Source organism: Saccostrea cucullata, unplaced genomic scaffold, assembly GCF_032062105.1.
Source record: "Saccostrea cucullata isolate Sc308-1 unplaced genomic scaffold, CSIRO_AGI_Scuc_v1 ctg1673, whole genome shotgun sequence".
NCBI lineage: Eukaryota > Metazoa > Mollusca > Bivalvia > Ostreida > Ostreidae > Saccostrea > Saccostrea cuccullata.
The window spans coordinates 22,392-38,983 of record NW_026940263.1 but is presented as its reverse complement, the minus strand read 5'-3'; the positions used below and the strand labels follow the sequence as shown (position 1 = coordinate 38,983).

General features: G+C 33.2%; 2 long non-coding RNA genes across 2 annotated transcripts; both read left to right on the top strand.

Annotated features, from left to right (window-relative positions):
• The first annotated feature begins 4,762 nt into the window (after nucleotides 1-4,762).
• On the top strand, nucleotides 4,763-12,442 carry LOC134255048 (uncharacterized). The gene is made up of 6 exons (XR_009989438.1): nucleotides 4,763-4,874; nucleotides 5,358-5,443; nucleotides 5,699-5,802; nucleotides 6,026-6,192; nucleotides 10,767-11,043; nucleotides 12,410-12,442. It is a non-coding gene; the product is annotated as an uncharacterized LOC134255048 (long non-coding RNA).
• Nucleotides 12,443-14,333: 1,891 nt separating this feature from the next.
• LOC134255045 (uncharacterized) lies at nucleotides 14,334-15,376 on the top strand. The gene is made up of 3 exons (XR_009989436.1): nucleotides 14,334-14,484; nucleotides 14,765-14,895; nucleotides 15,185-15,376. It is a non-coding gene; the product is annotated as an uncharacterized LOC134255045 (long non-coding RNA).
• The last annotated feature ends 1,216 nt before the right edge of the window (nucleotides 15,377-16,592 follow it).

Below are 16,592 nucleotides of genomic sequence, written 5' to 3'. Positions count from 1 at the left end.
TAAGGATGTTGTTTACAGTCAAATTTCTTTCTTTAAAGCTGCATAAGGTGTATTTTTAAATTCTGATTTAAAATTTTTGCTTATAATAAGAATTAATCTTTATTTTCTTTTTCATGAATTAGATGCTTCAAGTCTATATTATAGTCAAATATTTACATTTGCAAATGTTTTCCTTTATATATAACACTACTGAAAGCAATGCGTATCTATTTATAAATGTGACGCGCCAAGCAAAAACCTCCCTTATCTAATTATGATTCAAAAGACGCGTCTAAAGTCAACAAGGTAAAATCGACATAAAAAGCCACCTCAAGAGAATTGAGAAATTATACCCCAGCAAAACAAGGAGATTATTTATATGCTAAAAGAATATTTTTGGGTGTGGTTTGATGTAGTTCATTCTTTAAGAAGATAGTTTCCGTCAAGTGTCTGTGTGATATTAAGTGTATATTATTATAGATGTCCAGTCGTGGTTAAAAACTTCCCGTAAAGCCGTTTTTAAAATGAAATTTGTTTGCTCCTCACTATTCGGGTTAAAATAATTGCGTCGGTATAGGTAGGTCGAAATTTTTTGTCAGAAATTTTCAATGTTGAATAAAATTGAAGGCATTTCTGAAATAAAAAAAAAATAGTTGTTCAGGCGCGGATCTGAAATTTTTTCCAGGGGGGGTCCACCCCAGTCAGAAAAAAAATTCCAATCCCAGAAATTTTTTGACAAGCAAAAAAAAAAAAAAACATTAACTTGCCCAATCGTCAAAAACCTATTTCGTGGGGGGGGGGGGGGGGGGGGGGGGGGGGGGGGGGGGGGGATAGTGGTGACTTCTTAGTATTTACTCAAATCTTTCACTATTCATACCCATTTCACACATATTCCCGTTTACCAGGGGGGGTCAGCGTTTTCCAGGGGGGGTCCATGGTAACTTTTTCCTTATTTTAGTATATACATTTTTTAACCTGGTAAATTCAATAATCCGCGCATGTTGTTGATGGGATGAGAAAATTCCGGAATGAATATTTTGGAGGTTTTAAAAAGATTTTAGTCGGTTAATCTTAAAAGGTCAAACAGACAAGTATTTATAGATAGTTTTTTTTTTAAAAATATAATATGCAGCTGTTTCATCGTTATGCATATGCAAGAAAAAGTAAACAGTAGCATTAAACTAAGAAAAGTATTCTTTTTTAATAGATGCATTGAAAAATGACATAAATTACTTCTCTTTTATTTAAAGAATGAATTTAATTAATAGCTACCCAATTTATATGATATAAACTGAGTTGGGGCAGTAAACAGTGAAGTTCATATTTTAAAAAAAAGTGTAAAGTGTTCCAACACAGTTAATACCGTATAAATTGGGAAGCTATGAATTTAATTCCTTATAATTTAATTTTTCTTCATTTAGTGTATGAAAAAAGTCAATTTTCATTTAAAATCACTTCAAATTGTACAATATTGAAATAAAACGTCAGGCGCATCGATATGATTTTTTTCGCATGTGATTGTGACATAGTTAACCCATGCATTTTTTGCAATAAAAAGTAATTTCTTTATCCAACCAAATACCGCGTTATAACCAGAATTAAAATATTTATTTTTTATCTGTTCACTTCCGTAGATGATGTAAGTTAGAAAAATGCATCGTTGTTTATTGTTCTTTTCTGTGCAAGATGTAAGAACTGTACATGTGCATGTGTATAATCTTTGATAGCTTGCCAAGGATATTGATAAACAGTTACGTCTAGTTAAAAAAATGTAATTTTTTGATACAACAAAGAGTTTTGATTTGGATACTTCTTCTGGAATTAGTTATTAGCCGTTGATTTAAAATAAATATTTTGAAGAAAGGCCTCTTGAGCTTCTCAATTGATTTTGTTATTGTTGTAATGTTTAATACCCTCTTATGTTGTACACTAAAAAAAAAAAAAAAAAAAAAAAATTCGGACCCCCTTCTTCTCCTGTGTCACGTGTCTGCTCCATCTCTTTGGTGACTTCGTGCAAATTTTGTCGTGAATATACGGGTGCTATTACATTTAAAAGTTACATTCCGACTTTAAATATTTTATGATCGAGATAATAAAACAGATTGGACATATGTTTATCGACCTTTCCGTCATTTTGCTGAACTATTGTGTACTGTAAATGTATATATTTGGCGTGTATATTTGGTGGAAATAATTTTCAACAAGTTGCATTTGATTTAGTTCTAAGTTTGCTAGTTATAAAAGTTAATATACAAGACATTTAGCGATATATAACACTACTTTCCGAAAAATCGCTAAATAGAATACACCGCTAAATGTAATACGTTTACAGTATTCATAATCCGTTTGCTGAGGTTATACACACTGATAATACATGTACATCGGATGTGAAACCGGCAAACATAATACATCGCTAAATGTTATACTTAGATCTAATACAAATTGTAACAAATTAACACAAATTGTTTGAACACTTTTTAAAACATTCCAACCTATTATTATTATGAGCATGGTTTATCTACCAAAGAAAAAAAACGGTGAAGAGATGACTTTAAAGTTTTGGATTCCTGAAACAGCATAATGTCGGCCATTTATAATATTGCTGAATCAAGCTGTTACATGTATTAACGCAGTCGCCAGTGCTCATTTAGCCCTCTGAACTTAGAACATCAATGCAGTAAAAGTTTCAATTAAACATTTTAGAAGTTATGAATTTTCTTTGTAATGATTTAATTTAACCTTCAGTATTTAACCTGTAATAATTATATCCCCGATAAAGATTTTACAACCAACATTTTATAATTAACATTTATACCTTGGAAAATAGAATAATAATCTTATTTCCTTCTGTTGAATTGGAATTAAATGAATATATGCATTTCAAATTATGGAAGATAACTATCAATTACACGAAATTTGATAAATACATGTATCAAATTTAAACAATTTCATTATTTTTTCCTGCAAAAGTGATCAGCTTGAATATTGCGTGCTTGATCAACTAACCCATTCACACAGCTTCACGTTTATCCAAAAATATATATGTATAAATTAAAATGTTTCAATTTAAACAATATTAATTTATTTTTTAGAAATAACTAAAATTAAAATTATTGTAAATGTGTGCCTTGTTCTTCTTTAATTAGTTTATATATTAATTAAGCGTGAATGTCCATAGTCGACGCCCCGATAATGAAAGAATATTAAGAATGTTTTACCCGTTCTCTTACTTTCTGTTGCGATTTGAACAAGCATGCAGTGACGTAGCATCGTTTTTAAAAGTTGGGGGGGGGGCAGCCAGAGAATTTTTTTTTGTTTACTTACCTGAAAAAGTTGACTAACAAAAAGGCATTTCCCAAAGTCCTAAAATCTTATTTCAAGGAGGGACAACTTTTTCCAATAATTTACTTTCTTCAGTATCAATTTTTAGGCACACAATGCTAAGAAGTTTGGGGGGGGGAAATTTCAATTAACATTTTAATAAAAGTAATGTTGGGATAAAAAGTTGGGAAGGCCCCCTACCCCTCTACCCCCTTGTTGCTATACGTGCCTGGCTTTTACCTATACTAACAGGCAACTAGTATTTGATATGATTAAAATAAATCATTGTGTGCATGTTCTTTCTCAAGAAAAACATGAAGTTTGATTACTCATTTTTTGTAATTTTCCAAATTATACAATCATTCTTTCATGATTTTAAAGAAGAAAAGGATCGAACTGCACTACAAGAGACAAATAAAATTTAAGAGAATATAAATAAGCCACAAAGGCTATAATGAGTTCATAATTCTGCATACATTTTAATTAAAACATTTGAAACTTATCAATTATAAACTTGTGCTATATATGTTATGGTAGCCTTTAGATAAAAACAACCTATTGCACTTTTAAAAATCCAGGTACATGCATTTAAAATGCAAACTATGACATTTTTCTTTTTATTCTGGTATTGAACAAACTTTTAATTTCCGTATTAAATTTGGACTGATAAGGGCTGTCTGGAACTTTTTTAAGATAACTACTTTGAGAATGTAACAGATACAATTAAGTGCCCCTGCTAACCGGGTAATCGGGATTGAACCCGAGGCCTCTGGCTTGCCAGTCCAGTGCTCTATACCGATTGAGCATAAGCCTTCCTTAACCCACCAGGCTATGGAAGCTTGTTGAATATTGTTTTTACTACCATAATAGGGTTTTTTTTCATGTACATGTTGCTTATTTCCTTTTACTGTTGCAATGATGTAGATTTCTGCCATTTTTTTGGATTATAAAAGCCATAAATTGGAATATCTTTTAGAGGAGGAGAAGATTTTTGATTTGAGTTTTGTTCTGTCAATTTTCCTTTTTAAAAATAGTTTAGAATGTTATATTTATTTTTATAGCAATGAAAAATCTTAATTATTTATTTTTAAGGGAATCAAATCAAAAGTTTGAAAATATAAGTATCATCAAATTATTAGGTAGCTTTTATTTTCGATTTTACGTTATGAAAATCCATGCAGTTACGCACTTGTACACTGTACGGCAAAGTAAATATGCCGTCTTTGTTATGCGATATTTTATACATTTATATACAAAAATATATGCCATGTTATACATCAAATGAAAGAGAAAGAAAAACTCTACAACAATCAATATATAACTGAAAATGTCAAAATTCTTCGTGAGGCTATGTCACCATAGATGTGCGTATGGATAAACGTTTTTAAACCTGAAGAGGGACAGGTAACTCTCATTTTCAGTCAAATTTTTCTGATTTCAGGAGTTGTCTCCCCTTGAAAAGATCAGTAATGGTGGATAAACAATACGACATGCAGTCTTGTCATCAACAGACAGTTTTGACATCCTTGTTTCTATCAATCACATCTGTAACCTTTGTTGTGTTCATCAAACAGGTAAGAAAAACAAGATTTTTAATTCAAATAATTTTAATGAGCTTAATAATAAAAAATATAACGTTTTTACATGAACAGACTCTCTCATATTAGAAACTGTCACATTTTACACATTACAGTAATACATTATTCACATGTTCACATTTTCCCAAGTTATACACAGTTGAAAATAATTAATGCACAATGAACCAGAAAAAAAATTATTACATGTAATATAGTTCACAAAATATATATTTTAGATACAAATTTTAAACATTTGAAATGCATGTACATATCATTAACCCCCCACACTCCCTTACAGTCCTACAACTTCCTTTTTAATTTTTGGATCTGTCAATGATTTACTTTAAGTTTCTTAAGATTTTTTTTATTGTACAGCTGATATCTTTTAGATCTGTATGCGTAGTATTTTCTTTGAGATTTATATTTTAACAGTTTTTGTTTAATTTTAAAATAATTTTGTCTATTTTGTTGTTGTTTTAGATGATGGACCTCTCTACTTCCTTTTACAACAGGTGCCCCTACAGATTCACAAAGTTCCAGTGTTGAGTTTCCATGACCCCTATTCAGTGAGTGCACAACTTTATGTATTCTACTTTCAAAATTTCTACTACTTGTAATACATTTTGGATTTGATTTTAAATATGGCGCGCTCTATTTACAGATTCAGATTTTTGTGTGCAAGTATGATATTCGATTCTATCAAGATTAATTTGTCCTAAAGTCAAATTTATACAGTCTTTTAACAAACATTTGTCTTTTTCTGTCATATTTAATTCAAAGTCACTGGGCAACACTGAAGATTTCCACTTATTGCTTTTCAGTCCACGACAGGAAAAGGAAAAGAGTTGACAGGACTTTCCGCACTGTCCCTGGTAGCAGTTTATGAGGGAGCCAACTGCAGTAAACATAGCACGCTTCATCAAAGGTAATTAAGTTGCCGGAGTAGTGTTTGTAGCAATTCTCGTACTCTGTCCTGCATCGAAGATTCAGGTCCAAGGCAAATCTTCTCTGCATGGATTCTCTTATGGCCTTGGTTCTTCCTGGAAACGTATGACTGCTGAATGTAGCCTTAAGAGTCTGTTTTCTTTGAGAGTCAAAGAAGTGACGCGAGTCCTTAAGGTTTTCAATCACATGTCCTTGTTTTTCAGATGCACCAGATGCAGCAGCACTGTCTCCATCACTGATGAAAAGGGATATGACTAGTGGCCGGTCATCACTTTGTAACTCACCAACACAATTAGCGGCCCATCTCTTCTCGTCTCCAATGGTGGTCTCCAGAGGAATGGTTGCTGTGCAGTCTTCATGTCCTGGGCAAGTAACTTCCTTTCCTTTGCTTCATAGGTGTGCGCCTTTCTTACATAGTTTATTACCACAGAAAACTGCTACCACATTCTTCCTCTGGGTTCACTTTCACTGGTATACGTCACTGGGGTGGCAGCTTGGAATGGGGTTTTCCCAATAGCACTGAAGGTGGCATTATTGTTCCGAGCAAAGAGACGTAGGTGAATGCCATCGTGTCAATAAAACATTGTTTTTTTTCACGTGATATACATGTACATGTACATAGTTTTAGCAGATAGTTTATATGTCCTTGGTTTTATACAACAGGAGAAGGTGTGCAATTAATATTTAACCCCTCAATATAATCAGAAAGTGATTTAGGTACATGCTAACGTCAAAGTGTTTGTACAGTATTCGAAGCAACTATTAATCATCTAAAACAACAGTTACTCCAATATTAAATGTGAGCATGGAGCAATGTCTTTAGAATATAATCTTCCAATTTCTGTCAAATAAAGTGAAAAAGAAGCTCTACAGTTTTTCCGGTGACAAGTTAACTTTTGTGCAGTAAACAGACGAAACCACATGTCGCCATTGAATCGTAAACACGTAGTAGACTGTCATGCTTTGGGACTCTTTCATTTGATTGAGAACGGGCGTGACAAAAACATTGTCACGTGTAAATAATTGCCTTCCATATAAGGTAGTGGTCTCGACCTGTTTAAAAAATCATGCCTTTATCGATTGTTTACATCTCGTTCAAAGTACTGATCTTGACGCCATTTTGAAACACAGGTCCTAGGGTCATGACCTTAGTGGAAATTACATAATACAGACCCAAAAATTCCAAATCGGACATATGTGACTTTTGTTAACTTTATATAAATAATGCGTGCCATAGCATTGTTAACTTTACATAAATAATGCGTGCCGTAACACCAATACACTTGAGATAAGACGTAAAAAAAAAATCAAATATTTTCTTTGAAATTCTTAACATATGCAGTAATAAAGGTGCACGACTCTAGGACCGTAACAAATTTAGGGCCTCCGACGATACATATATAAGTGGGCTGAGGCTGTTGCAACCATTGTTTACAACCTTGTTTGAGGTGTTTATTGTGACGTCACAATGCCGCTGCACACGCACTGACCCTCCAGTGAATACAGCGTCAAACCCAGTGAATACATAGTGTTTTGAACTGTTTGTGCTTGTATAGATTATATAGGAACTATACATAGACAATATTATGTGATATCTCCATATCGCATCACTGTTAAGGAGAGAAATCAACGTGAAATAGATGTGCAAAACACGGGGCCTTTTCAAAACTGAATTTATTTTTATTAAGCTGTTTTATTAGCACAGAACTTAAATACTTATGGAAATCGCATAGTATGTAGTCCACTCTGTACTGTATGAAGTTTAGTACGTCCTATCAATGAACAGTCACATGAAAAAGGCAAAGTTTGTGTACTGAATGCAAGTCAATAACAAATGTCAGTATCATAAGGGCCTACCTCATAAATAGTTTAAATTAAAAATTCAAGCTAGTAATTATTTCTGCATACTTTGTACTTTCTGTTAAGGAAATTATCCTTTATTTATATTCGAAAAATGGTTAAGATCTATCTAGTGTATGCCCTTGGGAAAGATGATTTAATGAGGCATAACAGTGTTTAATATGCCTATTAACCTTTACACAAAAGCATGGCAAAATTAATTAAATGTATTCTCTCTATAATAATTAATAATCAAACTAAACAAAGGTTAAATACATTGGTATTAATAGCCTATTTAAAACCTGAAAATAATATTCTGTTTAATAATAAAATGCATATTTATGCCCCGCCATGAATATGGCTGGGGCATATAGTGTTTGTCATATCCGTCTTCCGTCCTTCTGTCCTTCCGTCCTTCCGTCATACTTTACATTTAGCTCTGTTTAAAGCTAAGTTTCAAAGAATCTATCCAAAATATTTTCATCAAACTTCATATGCTGATAGATATTGATGAGAGCTATGCAACTGCATCAACATTTATTTTACCTTGACGATTCCTTTGACCTTGACCCCACTTCTTAGAGTTTAGCTCGGTTTTAAACATACCATTCAAGATGGTGTTATCAAACTTCACATGTTGATACAAACTTGCACGGATGATGCATATAGGGATGAACACTACCAGACTTGCTTCGGATGCTGGCTCTGACCTACATTTTCCAGATGAGTGACCAGGTAAAATTTTTTGGAGCAGGTCCATTCCTAAGGAACATTAAAGCTGAACACGACTCGTAAATAGGCATACGCCATTTTCGATAGCATTATTTACGATACATCAATACTGTGGTATACTCGTCGCATTCGTTACACCTGACTGCTTTATTGTCACGGGTATCGGTGTGGAATGGCGACCCGTGTTCGTGCTGGTTATCTTGCATTACCTTTGTTTATATTTTATTGCAGTTACGTTTATCTAGTATGTTGTTTTGTTTACGGAGCAACAACTGGTCTAACTGGTTTGACAATGACGCGATTGTCTAAATATAGAGATGTAAACAAAGATGTAAGGTCAAAGGAACGCTAAGGTTTAACCGAACAGAACTTCTTTCAATTTGTTTCAGCAATAAAGAGACAGAACAACGTTACTTTTTTTTAAAAAATACTATGGAAAATATCACTGTCAGACATTTATTTGCTCTGACAAGTAAAATGATCTGTTAGACTGGAAAAATGTTTGTCAGACCAGATACATGCAACTCATTTTTTTACGTGGGTAAAGGGAAAAAATAATAGCATTAAAGTTTGTTGATATTCTAATCTCACAATTTCAAATGACATTAAATTTACATCCTTTATTTCATGAGTTTATCAGCATTCAGTTGGTCACGTGTACAACACCAAATCTGAACTTGAAAAATCGTGTATGTACTTGCATTGCAGTATTACCTTATAAAATGTATCATTTGATTTTATTATATAATTAAAACAGTTAAAATTAATGAATACATGCGTATGCACGGACACAATGGTATAATAATCCCAATGATCGATCTGTGAGAAAGATCGTTTCTCATGATTACAACTGTTTTTTTTCTTGTAGTAGCTCGTTAAACTATGTCTGATTTTTAATTACATTTGAATCAAATCAAAATCACAAACTTTAAGTGTCACTCGCGTGGCGCAGTTGTTAAAAGAGTTTGCTCTAGAGATTCAAAGTAAGGTGTAAATTGATCCTTACGTCGCAGGTTCGAATCCTGTGGGATGCATTTGGAGATAAACTCTTTTGATGAGACCATATAAACTGAAATCCCATGTCGCAGTATGTGCTTGCACAAAACGATCCCTCACTACTCAATGGTTTTGAGTGCCGTGTATAGGTAAAAATTTGTAGACTTACATGTAGCTAGCTCCATCGACAAGTGGTAGTTTCCCAATATAATTGAAAAATTATCGAACGCAAAACAAACAAAATGTTAAGTATTCAGATACTTACTTCTATATAGAAATTACTTGAAATGAAATTTAAAATTATGGAATAACAAAACTTGATGATTAAGTTATAAAGATACATTTGATAAAATAGATAAGCACGGAGTTTTATAAAAATTAATTATTATGTCCGAAAAGAAACATTCACACCCAAAAGAGAATAACAAATACTTATTTTAATCAGAGGAAGAAAAATGACAATCTAGTGTCTAGTGATGGTAACATCGAATATAAAGAGTGTTTGTTTGTTTGTTTCTTGGGACCAAATATCTTGTACACATTCTAAAGAGAGTAGGGGTGTTTTGATTCAAATGCTTCAGAAATATAAGGGTTGCGTTTGAGTTTGAGTAAGAAATGGTACTGAAAGAAGTTTGAAACCTACCCACAAAATAGTATTTTCGAGTTTGGGAAATTTTTTTTTTTTTGTGGTGGAGGTTGTTTGTTTGGTTTGGTCAAATTGTTGAGGTAAGAATTAGAAAGAATAAATCCAGAACTAAACTTAACTGTTCGTGCGCAATAAATATACAGTTTTTTCAATGGATGGCACTGTAGCTCTCCGGTCTGTCAAAATCTTTTTTCGGACAGCTGCAGTTCTGCAGCTAATTTAACAGCAGTCCCATGATCTTGGCTATTCAAATGCAATAGAAATTTTTTTTTAATGTTTCGTGTTGTATCTCTAACAAATCAGTTCTAGCTGACTTGAATCTGAAAGCATGAAACTGTTCCTATACTTCCCTTGAGATCTTTCAGATAACAATGTTCAACTCCCATGAGTACTTTCAGTACTTTGATTCCTACCCTTAGTTTTTTTCCTACCCTTAGTGCTCAGGTGAGCGATGTGGCCCATGGGCCTCTTGTTTGGATTGTGTATTCCGACAGAATACTTTCACAACAATTTTCCTCTGAGTTACATTTTCACTGAAGGTTCATGTCACTTGGGTGGCAGCTTGGAATTTGGTTTATCCAATGGTTTTAAAGGTGACATTAATGTACCGAGCATATACTTACACTCTTATGGGGGAGGGTATCAAGTAGTCCACATTTTTCATTGAGTTCTTGAATGTTCGGCCTTATTTTCTTCATATTTTAGCGATAATTTGAACCACTTTGTTGCAGGTCTGTTGGTGGTTGATGCTGGTTCAATATTTGCACCAAGAAGCATACCATGCATACCCTCTGTTGTAAGACTGGTACCCAGGTGACCGACAGCCATGGCCACATTCAGCTGTGCAGCTCTTCGTCCCCAGCCAGATCTTCTCACCTCTTTGTAGTTTTTCTCGGTGACTGGTATAGTGGCACTTTTTACATCGGATGGAAAGGATCCATGCCAGGCCTCTTTTTTCCTTCCCATGCTGATTCCAGTCGAGTAGACCATCACAGTCTGGAAACTTATGTGAGTGTTCTTTAAATGCATTTTTCCAGATTTAGCATTCTTTTCTTGGTGAAGTACTTTGTATAATTTCCAGGGATATGCCTTTGTCGTACAATCTTCATCTCATGTGCACTGCCTCGGCTCTTCAGTAGATATCTATAACTGCAAACATTCCATTTTTAGCTCACCTGAGCCGAACGCTCTAGTGAGCTTTTCTGATCAAAATTTGTCCGTTGTCTGTCGTAGTCGTTGTCGTCATTAACTTTTCACATTTTCATTTTCTTCTCAAGAACCGCTGGGCCAATTTCAACCAAACTTGCCACAAAGTATCCTTAGGTGAAGAGGATTCAAGTTTGTTCAAAAAAAGGGCCACGCCCTTTTCCAAGGGGAGATAATTATGAATTAAAGAAAAATTAATGACATTTTTAAAAAATCTTCTTCTCAAGAACCACTGGGCCAAAAAGAATGAAACTCATTTGGAAGCATCCTCAGGTAGTGTAGATTCAAATTTGTTCAAATCATGACCCCCGGTGGTAGGGAGGGGCCACAATGGCCGATCAAAGTTTTATATAGGAGTATATAGGGAAAATCTTAAAAAATCTTCTTCTCAAGAACCACTGGGTCAATAAAATGAAACTCATGTGGAAGCATCCTCAGGTAGTGTAGATTCAAGTCTGTTCAAATCATGACCCCCGGGGGTAGGATGGGGTCACAATGGCTGATCAAAGTTTTACACAGGAATTTATAGGAAAATCTTCTTCTCAAGTACTTCAAAGCAATGATTAGTGATAGTATAGGAAGAAAATGTTTTTAAAAAAACTTTTTTATCAAGAACAGCAAAGTCATATGCTGTATTAATATGAAGGCATTCTAAAGTAGTATTAAATTCAAGCCCCCCCCCCCCCCCCCCTTCAGTAAACTTTTTAGTTCTGATCTGATTTGTGTTTTTTCTTAGCCGATTTGCTCAGGTGAGCAATGTGGCCCCTGGGCCTCTTGTTTCTTTGGTGACCTGATTCTATTCTCTATGGAGAAACAATCGGTCGTATTTTAGGGCTGCTAACTACACATAACAGAATAGAAATAAAGTCCTTGTTTTTGTGAATGATGCAGAATAACCTCCTCGGTCTCGAAATGCCTAGGCTTTTATCTTTCAAACAACATTTCTCGACCTCGGAGGTTATTCTGCAACATCCACGTAAACGCGGACTTTATTTCTTAAATATTATGATGCTTTAAAGCTCAATTTCAATGGAAAAATATAACAATTTATTTATCAATTTTTGGCAAAATTTTTAGGCCTTCTGTATTAAATTTGGACTCGTGTATTAGAAATATCATAAATGTAGCAGAATTATGCCACTGAATTAAAGGGAACTCTTTTTTTCAGGTGTGCATGATACAACTTCCTAGATGGTGTGTAGGCTGTTTATCAGCATGTGAAATCCATGTTTATTTCAGGGTTGGTATGTTTATACTGTCAATTTTCTTTCTTAAAAGCCATATGAGACATTTATTATGCCCCCCTTCGAAGAAGGGAGGGCATATAGCTTTGCTGCTGTTGGTCGGTCTGTCGGTACACTTATGCCCTGTTCACACGGAGAGTTTAATTCGAATTAAATGTAAAGTTACTGCGAATTAGCTTCGCTTAGCGTTCACACAGAGAATTTAATGTGAATTAGTTTAATTCGTATTAATTTACTGCGCATTAAATTACTTCGCATTAGCTCCGTGTGAACGCTAAGCGAAGCTAATTCGAATTAAATTTTGATGCATGCCGAAGGCCAGAATTAAGTCACAGGACACGTGTTGGTGGTTATACCCTAAAATCTTCAAAATAAGCCTCGGCTTATTTTAAGTTTTGGTAAGAAAGTGGGGGCTTATTTTCAAGACCGGCTTATTTTCAAATTGCAGCTTATTATCAAAGGAAAAAACTGGTAAGAGAAGAGAGCACTTTTGTATTGAATGGCGTTTCCCGATGTATGTTCTTTAGAATCGTCTACTTTATATTTTGAAAATGCTGATCCCGAAAAGTTAATTACATTTCATTGTATACTGCATATGAATTTACATGAAATAAAAACTTGTTTTAAAAAAGTAAAAATAATATATAAGATATCCGCTTGCAAATGGATTACTTGATAAATTAATCAAACAAACACATATTTAAACAACTCACTTATACGGTACATTGAAATGTAATGACTACCAAGCCCTGCTGAACAGCAGGTTTCTTGTCTCGGGCAATATTACCTGGCAGTTAAATGCTTTACAAATAAAAACTTCCTTTTATCCATTTACTTATTTAATTATTACCACCTTATAACACATCGTTAGCTTGTACAGGTCCAGATGAGATAATTATTGTTTTGACAATTTTATAAAAAAAAAATCACCATTTTAGCTGGTTCCGCAATTAAGTTTTTTTAGCCAGCGTAACATGATTACTGGTAAAAAAAAAATAACTTTATAAACAACCCTTTATTAGTAATTTTAAATACGTTCATTAGTAGCTACAGACTTAGTTCGTACTATGACGTCGTTACTCGTACTCGTTTGAAATATGTCGTATGCAGAAATTGGTAAAGGTTAAATGAATTAAAGAAAGATAACTTTTTATTTTGCACAGTAAATGAATATCGTCAAAGTTTTCACTCGTCAAATTTTTAAGACGAGGAAATCGTCAAACGTTTAACATCTTTCCTAAATGGCATTGTCATGACCGGCTTATTTTCAAAACTGGCTTATTTTCGAGTAATTTTTAATGCAAGAAATAGGTGATTTATTTTCAAAACCGGCTTATTATTAAATCTGTCTTATTTTCAAGATTTTAGGGTATATAGGTATTTGTGCTATATTTGTTTAAAAAATTGAGGGAAAGTATGTAAATCACTAAAATCAATGAATACCTGTAGCCACTACATGATGTATCAAAGGATGGTTCTGCACACATGACGTGATTTACAAATGACGTCATAATAGACTTACTGTTAGTAGAAAAATTTTAATTTGCATTACATTAGTTTACTTTGTATTAGCTGTCATATGAAGGCAATTTAATTCGCATTTATTTGATTTGCATTAGTTTACTTGGCATCAATTTACTGCAAATTAAACTCATCGTGTGAACAGGGCATTAGTTTCTGTTCATTTTCTTCACAACCGTTGCACATACTGAAATGAAATATGGTATACAGATATATCACATGAATATCTAGGTCAAGTTGTGTTTTGGATACGAACGGAAGACCATAATTACTTCCTTGTGTGAGAACTAAAGAGGAGCAGATATCTCTTATTTTGACTACAATTTCTCTGATTTCAGGAGTAGTTTCCCCTGTTAAAGATCAATAATTCACAACATACAATGCGGTATGCAGTCTGGTCATCAATGGAGAGTTTTGACACCTGTATACCTGTATTCTACCAGTCACCTCTGTAGCCTTTGTTGTGTTCATCAGACAGGTAAGAAAAAGAGTTCATAAAATTAAATCAAGCTATGAAGTGATATATAGTGAAATTATTTCTTTGTTTGAGACATAAATGCAATCTTGTAGCACCCTCCCTTGGGAATCTGGCAAAATCCCTGATCCTTGTAAACCTGGAATTTGCTTATATGGAAGATTCATATTAAAACTTTGAATTTCAAATTGACCTTTGATATACTGTAGATCATATATGAATTATTTTAAAAAACATTTAAATTATTCTTAAGTTTTTCTCAAGGTTCTTTTTATCATTTCAGGCTTTAGGTGAAAGTGGTCTGTCACTGAGTCAACAATTACTGTGAGCCAATATTTGGTGCCATTCACAAGCAGAAAAATATACATAAAGCCAACATTCATCATGTTTGATCTTAAACTACCAGACTACCAGGTAATATGTTTATTAATGATCCTTATTTTGGCAAAAAATGTTGTTTCTGTCTCGATCTATTATTAACATTAGCTAATTTATTTACATGTACTTTGTATTTGAAATACAATTGTCATGTATAGTAAAAAAAAATATTTGAATTTTTCTAGTCTTAAAACATTCTTGTAGGTAAAATGGGGATGCTTCTATCATTATCATTACATATACCCTGAAAACTTGTACTTTAAATATACACAAAGTATCATTATGATAGTAAAAAAAAATTATGGGATTCATTGTATTTCTATAGTGTTGGATAACGGGAGCCTTGCCCAGTATTACTCAAACGTGAGCTATGGGGATAGAGTCCAGAGATATTTCCCTATGGATGTGTTTCAAAGAATTCTGATGGACCTTGGAGCAGTGTCAGTTATGGGAGATAATTTCACTACTTGTGTTTTTCCAAAAGTTTCCATGTGACCTAGAGATGGACTCTGGATATTTTATTGCCACCAATGTTTTTCTAAGATTTCTCATATGGCCTGCAGCAGGACAAACCACCAGGAATACTATGTGAAAGAACCTTTATAATTTTTGGATGGTTGTAGGAATTTGATGTATTATTGTAGTGTATAACCATGACATTTTCCATGATATATCTAGGATGATAGAAGAATTCATTTTGCTAGATAATTGTTTAAGATTACTTAGGCTTACTATTTTATCTGAATGAGACAGAATCATTCAGAGAGCATTTAATTATTATTTTTTATCTAGAAGTATTGAGGTTTAATTTAATAATTATGCTTTTTTCCTTTTGCTTAAATTTCCTTTTCGAAGTTTATTTTATTCTTAAGATTGAATCAAAATTTATTTGTATGTCTTTGTTTTGAACATTTTTTATACATGTTTAAAGTTTTTTTTTTTTGATATATTATTTAAGCTAAAAAGCGGTGGAGGTATTTTTAACAGTGATTTCCTGAACAGTGAACACTGAAAAGAAACTAATTTTAGCTTATTATTACCTTAGATTGTTTCTATACATAAGAAATCTAGGTAACTGTGGGAAGTTTTCTTTTCTTTATATATGTATTTAAATCAGCACTTGTCTGAATTTTAAAGCTAAAAACAGGAGTTTTTTTTTTAAATCCGTGCTTGATCATGAATTAATAGATTTAATACAAGGGAGGTTTTTAGTGCTTACTTGAATATTTGAATTTAAAAGTAAAGGAGATATTTAGTACTTAGTAATATTTAGTCTGAATATTTAAGTTTAAAAATAGGGAGGTACATGTATTTATTAAAGTTTAAAAATAGGAAGTTATTTAGTGCTTGTCTGAATATTTAGATTTAAATTTGACTGAGGTATTCACTGCTTGTTTGAATATTTAAAAAAAAGAGGTACGTATTTAGTGCTTGTCTGAATATTTAACTTTAAAAAATGAGGGAGGTACATGTATTTAGTTTCTTGTCTGAACATTTAGATTTAACGTGCTTGCCCGAATATTCAAGTTTTAAAATGAGGGAGATAGTTCTTGCCTGAATATTTAACTTAAAAAGGAGGGAGGTTGTTAGTATTTTCCTGTATTAGCTATAGAAGTTTTAAACCAGGGAGGTACATAGAACTTGCATGAATATTTTTTTAAGTTTTAAGAGGAGGGAGGTATTGAGTGCTTGCCTGACATTTACTATGGGAATTTTATATGAGGGAGGTTTTT